The sequence below is a fragment of the Ornithorhynchus anatinus genome, chromosome 1 (assembly GCF_004115215.2).
Source record: "Ornithorhynchus anatinus isolate Pmale09 chromosome 1, mOrnAna1.pri.v4, whole genome shotgun sequence".
In the NCBI taxonomy this organism is placed as follows: Eukaryota; Metazoa; Chordata; class Mammalia; order Monotremata; family Ornithorhynchidae; genus Ornithorhynchus; species Ornithorhynchus anatinus.
The window spans coordinates 158,541,837-158,548,456 of NC_041728.1; the positions used below are offsets into that span (position 1 = coordinate 158,541,837).

Genomic DNA, 6,620 nt, shown 5'->3' on the forward strand with positions numbered 1-6,620 from the left:
CCTTTCTTCTAGGACTTTGGGGTCTACAGAGGGAAGCCAGATAGCTTGGACACATGGTCCAGTGGAAAGACCACGGGCCTGGAAGTTAGAAGGTCATGGGTCCTAATCTCATCTCTACCACTTGCCTGTTGTGTGGCCTTGGGCAAATCACTTCACTTCTCCTTGCCTCAGTTCTTTCATGTGCCAAATGGGGATTAATTAAGACTGTGAGCCCCATGTGGGATAGTGTACAAACCCATTATCTTCTATCTATCCCAGCACTTGCAACAGTGCCTGGCAAATACATTATTATAATTATAATTATTATTATGCAAAGCAGCAGACTACCTCCCACAAGAGTGAAATGAGTGAAGTAGCCACCTGCCCAACAGTTAGAATAGTGAGAAGCTTCTGGCATTGTGATCCTGGGACAACTGTCCCTAGAGAATTGACAACATTATGCAGATGCAGAAAGAGCTGTATTTAACACATGATGGGCCCAAGTCCAAATATTCTGTAGCAGCCTAATGTGATGTATCACACAATGACATCACACTGCATATGACAATTTTGGAGCTACCTTTCCAACTTCACTTTGTTCCCCTGTCTCCTTGAAGTTACTCCCTTGTCATTCATTCATTCAATCATATATATTGAGAACTGTGTGCAGAGCACTGTACTAAGTGCTAGAGAGAGTTCAATATAATAATAAACAGAGACATTCCCTGCCCTCAGCAAGCTTGCATTCTAGAGGGGGAGACAGACAAAATAAATGGTAGATATGTACATAAGGACTGTGAGGCTGGGTGTGGGGATGAATAAAGTGAGCAAATCAGTGTGTCACAGAAGAGAATGGGAGAAGAGGAAAGGGGTACTTAGGGAAGGCCTCTTGGAGGAGATATGCCTTCAATAAGGTTTTGAAGTTGGGGAGAGAAATTTCTGTAGGATTTGATGAGGGAGGGCATTCCAGGCCTGAGAGAAGCGGTGAGATAAATAAGATCCAGGTACAGCGAGAAGGTTCACACCTGAGAAGAGAAGTTTGCAGGCTGGGTTGTAGTAAGAGAGTAGCAAGGTGAGGTAAGAGGGGTCAAAGTAATTGAGTGCTCTAAAGCCAAGGGTGAGGAGTTTTTATTTGAGGTGGCGGTGGATGGGCAACCACTGGAGTTTCTTGAGGAGTGAGGAAACACATCCTGAATGTTTGTGTAGAAAAATGACCTGGGCAGCAGATTGAACTATGGACTGGCATGGGGAGTGAGAGGAGGATGTAATCAAGGTGCGATAGCCTAATTGCTTGTATTAACATGGTAACAGTTTGGATGGAGAGGAAAGGGTAGATTTTAGCAATGTTGTGAAGATGGGTCTAACAGAATTTAGTAAAGATTGAATATGTGGGTTGAATGAGCGAGAGAGAGAGAGAGGTTGTCCTTTGGATGTGTTCCTCCCATGTTGTCCTCAAATGCCTAGGGTGCTTCATTTTCCAAATTACCAAAGCTGACATAGGGTCTCATGAGCTGGGATTGCATCTCCTACTTGTGGCCTCCGGGACCGGTCTAGAGCTACAGGGATGGGTGACTGCTCCCTCACAGGGGAGGAGAGGGTGATTAAGGAGTGGTGAAACATGCTCCATCTGGATATGCTTGACAGTGGCATTTGGTTAGACCGAGGGCTGCAGTGATGAATTCCTCTCAAGCACTTATTACAATGTTTCACACATTATGATGAAATATGCTGACTGATTGACGGGAAGGTGCATTCATGCTTTTTTCACCACTAAGCACAGTTCTTGGAGCAAAAAGGAATAGTGAGCATGACAAACATACCATTCTGACCATGAATTATGGCCCTAATCAAAACCTCAGTCTACTTGGCAGACAGCCTGATTTCCCTCTATCGGGAAACCGGTACATCACAAATGAAATTACATTGAAAATTTTATTCTGGGATTTGGAAAGTAAAATGGAGAACAGACAAAATCCCAGTGGAAATGTAAATAACCCAAGATAAGTGAAGCCATGCCAGAATTTGTAATCTTGAAATTAGAACATGTAAAAGCTAAATAAAATGCCTTGGTCTCAAGGGATCCATTTCAAAGGCTACGGTCTATTTCAGTGGCAATAAAGTGTCTTTTTCCTAATCAGATACATGCAAAATCTGATTAAAAAAGATTCCAATAGTGGAGAATTTGAAAGAGGTTAGATGGTACCCTAAAGAGTTGAAATATTCTTTGAGAGATTCAAATCTTTAAATTTGATATCATAAACTGATAAAGTACCTGAAGTATATTTTAAAAAACAGAAAGAGGGAAACATAAGAAAACACAATTGTATCTACACTATTAGGATATCGAGTATCAACCATTTTGATTCCTCTCTCACATTCCTTCTCTCTTTCTCTATTCCTTCATTAATCCTTGGGGACTTTATCAATAATAATAATAATAATGATCATAATCATAATTAAGTGCTTACTAAGTACCGACCTCTATTCTAAGCATAGGAATAGATACAAGTTACCAGATTGGGGCTCACAGTCTACGTTGGCAGGAGAAGGATTTATTATCCATTTTACAGATGAAGAAACTGAGCCATAGAAAAGTTAAGTCACTTGCTCAAAGTCACACAGTATGCAAGTGCTGGAGCTGGGATTAGAACCCAGATCCTCTGGCCCTCAGGCCCTTGCTCATTTTAATGATGCTTCTGCATAATATCCATGTGGATGTCCCCAAGCACCCTTCCTCTCAGGCAGTGTACATGTCTACCAACTATGCTTTGTACACTCTGGATACAGTAAGCCCTCAATAAATTGATTGAAATGACTGGGTAAATAGCTCATCAAAAGGAAAAGAGTTGGCAAGGATTTTGGATAGGATAAATGATTGTTTTCTGGACAACAACAACAAAAAGAAAGGTTTGCATACTGGATTTAATACTGACTAGCAAAGTGTGTAGGACAGGAAATATAGTGGGAGAGCTTATTACAAAATTGATCAGGAAATTAATCAATCAATATGTATTTTGAGCACATGCTCTATGCAGAGCACTACTAAGAACTTGGGAGAGTACAGTATAACAGAGTTGGTAAAAAATGTTCCCTGGCCATAAGGTGCTTACAGTCTAGAAGGAGAGAGAGAATTTATATAAATAACTTAGTGATGTGCACATAAGTGCTGGGGGCTGAGAGCGGGGTTAATGAAAGGTGCAAATCTAAGAGCAAGGGCAACACAGAAGGGAGTGGGAAAAGAGAAAATGAGAGTTTAGTTTGAGAAGGCCTTTTGGAAGAGATGCGTGCCCTCCTCCTGACTTTCCTGCAACTGTGGACAGTAGTAGCACCATTGTGCCTGTCTCACAGACCAGTAACCTTGACATTATTCTTGGTTTATCTCTCTCATTCAACCCAAATATTCAAGCTGTCACAAAATCCTATCACATCAACCTTCACAACTTCGCTAAAATCTGCCCTTTCTTCTCCATCCAAACTGCTACCACCATAATCCAAACACTTTTATCCTCTCCCACCTTGACTATTGCATCAGCCTTCTTGCCTCCTGCTTCTCCCCACTCCAGTCCATAATTCATTCTGCTGCCTGGATCATTTTTCTACACAAATGTTCAGTCCATGCTTTTTCATTCCTCCAGAACCTCCAACTGTTGCCCATACACCTATGCAAATAGAAACACTTCACTATCAGCTTTAAAGCACCTTGCCCCCTACTACCATACCACTCTGATTTCTTACAACAACCCAGACCACACACTTCACTCCTGTAATGCCAACCTACTCACTGTACCATATTCTCATTTATCTCACCACCAACCTCTAACCCAGGTCCCGCCTCTGGCCTGGAACATCCTTCCTCTTCATTATTCAACAGACGTTTACTTTCTCAACCTTCAAAGCCTTATTAAAAAACACATCTCCTCCAAAAGGCCTTCCCTATCTAGGCCCTCATTTAATCTTCTCCAGATTCCTCATTTAATACCTGTTTTTTTCTACTTCTTAGAGCAAGTTGATAGGTGCTCATTACAACCTTGGAGAAGCCACCTACTTAATGTCATATACACTTTGGAACATGAGGTGGCTCTACAGGATCTCCAATATTTCACCATCTTCTTCAAATTCAAGAAGAATGAAAGAATAAACTGTAGCAATTTTTGAGGTATCTCATTCTCCCTTGTTGGTAAATTAATTCATTCAATTATATTGATTAAGTGCTTACTGTGTGTAGAGCATTTGGGAGAGTAGAGTACAACACTAAACAGACACATTCCCTGTTCACAGTGAGCTTACAATCAAGAGACAAGTATTTCTAACCAGCAAACTTCCAGACCCACTTTTGAAGAATATTGTCAACCACACAACCTTGCAGTCACACCCTTGAGAAGTGCCATGCCTAGTGGAAACAGCAATGTGAATCAGAGGACCCGAGTCCTAAATCCAGCTGTTCGTAAACTTTTCCCATTGGATATTTCATCTATGGATATGTAATATTATGAAAGAGTATTGAAAAGCATGTTATAATGAAATGGTAATGTCTGTTTTCATTATATGTTGAAATGTTTATTAAAACCATCCACTTAGTGGTTTTAAAAAGGCTATTTCTCAAAATGTGTAGATGTAAATCAAAATGCAGTGATGGGAAATAAACATTAAAAACATTCTTAGATGACTTCACTTTTTCAAAATTTATCATGGCTCACAGAGTTTTATATGTGAAAAGAATAGAAATGGATAACTTTTAAATGCCATGAAGAAAATATTAATATTCATTCATTGAAATGTATTCAATGAGTGCTTACTGTGTGCAGAGCACTACCCTAAGTGCTTGGGAAAGTACAATACAACAATCAGCAGTGACATTTCATGCCCTCAACAAGCTTATGATCTAGAGAAATGGAGTCAATATTGAGCCATCAGTGTTTGGTAGGCTAACTTCAGTAACTAACCAAAGAGAAGAAGGATGGGAAGAGCATGGGCCTAGAAGCCAGAGGACCTGTGTTCTAATCCCAGCTCTGGCAACTGCTTCTTTGTGTGACTTTCAGGAAGTCACGACTTCTCTGTGCCTCAATTTTGTTACCTCTAAAACAGGGATTTAGTATCTGTTTTGTCTCTTACCTAGGCTATAGGTTTCCTTAGGGACAGGGGCTGGGTCTGATCTGATTATCTTGGATCTTGTCTTATTCTGTTGAGTCATTTCCAAACCATAGTGACTCCATGGGCACATCTTTCCCCAAATGCCCCACCATTCATTCATTCAATAGTATTTATTGAGCGCTTACTATGTGCAGAGCACTGTACTAACTGCTTGGAATGTACAATTCAGCAACAGATAGAGACAATCTCTGCCCAGTGATGAGTTCACAGTCTAAAGGAGGGAAACAGACAGAAAAGCAAAACAGAACAAAACAAAACATCATCATCAAGATAAAGAGAAACAAGGAGATATACACCTCATTAACAAAATAAATAGGGTAATAATATATACAAATGAGTGCAGTGCTGAGGGAAGGGGGAGGGGGAGGGGACTGGGAGTGGAGGAAACGAGGGGTATAGTCTGGGAAGGCCTCCTGGAGGAGGTGACTTCTCAGTAGGGCTTTGAAGAGCGGGAGTTAGTTTGGTGGATGTGAGGAGGGAGGGTATTCCAGGACAGCGGAAGGATGTGGGCCAGGGGTCAACGGCGGGATAGACAAGAACAGGGGACAGTGAGGAGGTGAGCGGCAGAGGAGCAGAGTGTACAGGCTGGACAATAGAAAAAGAGAAGGGAGGTGAAGAAGGAGGGGGCAAGGTAATGGACAGCTTTGAAGCCAAGAATGAGGAGTAAGCCACCACCACCTGCAATCATTCTAGTAGTGTACCCATAGAGTTTTCTTGGAAAAAAATATGGAAGTGTTTTATGATTGCTTCCTACCACTCAGTAAATTGAGTCTCTGCACCTGACTCTCTTCCATGTTGCTGCTGCCCTGCACAGGTGAGTTTTAACTTGTAGCAGATTGCCTTCCACTTGCTAGCCACTGCCCAGGCTAGGAATGGAATGGGTAGGCCTCTGCTTGACTCTCTCTCCCATAGTCGAGACTGGTAGAGTACCAAAAACTCTCTAGGTATGATCCTGAGAGGGGATCTTGCATCTACCCAGATCTAAATACAGTGCTTGACACATATAAGTACTGAACAAATGCTTTAATTATCATTATTATTACTATTGTTATTGTCACAATGTAACTTCAGAGCACAGTATGCACAGCAGACATGACATGTAGGCAAATTCAGAACAAATGCTAGCAGCTGCATAAAATACTTCTATCAGTTTTCATAGATCTTACAAAAGTAATTACCATCGTTAGCATTTCTGGACCCAGGAAATTTTTCAGTAAAGACAGCTGCTCTGAAAAGTTCATTAAGATTCTGAGATTACATCAACTTGGCTCAGTTGGACATGTCAGAAGTGTTGGTATTACCAATACATTCCCTATTGCCAAAGGGATGAAGTAGGAATGTATGGAAAGAACACTCAATTTTAATGGAATCTTCTAAGGACTCTAAATGGAGCATAGCAGTATATACACTTTCCTATATATAGTCATTTATATAACTCACTTTCATATTATTAAAATCAGAGGTTGGCAACATTTTTGTGCATGAAACCC

General features: G+C 41.0%; 1 non-coding gene across 1 annotated transcript; it reads right to left on the reverse strand.

The window, feature by feature from the left end:
• Positions 1 to 5,954: 5,954 nt before the first annotated feature.
• LOC114817483 lies at positions 5,955 to 6,092 on the reverse strand. The gene has a single exon (XR_003765343.1). It is a non-coding gene; the product is annotated as a small nucleolar RNA SNORA7 (small nucleolar RNA).
• Between the last annotated feature and the right edge of the window lie 528 nt (positions 6,093 to 6,620).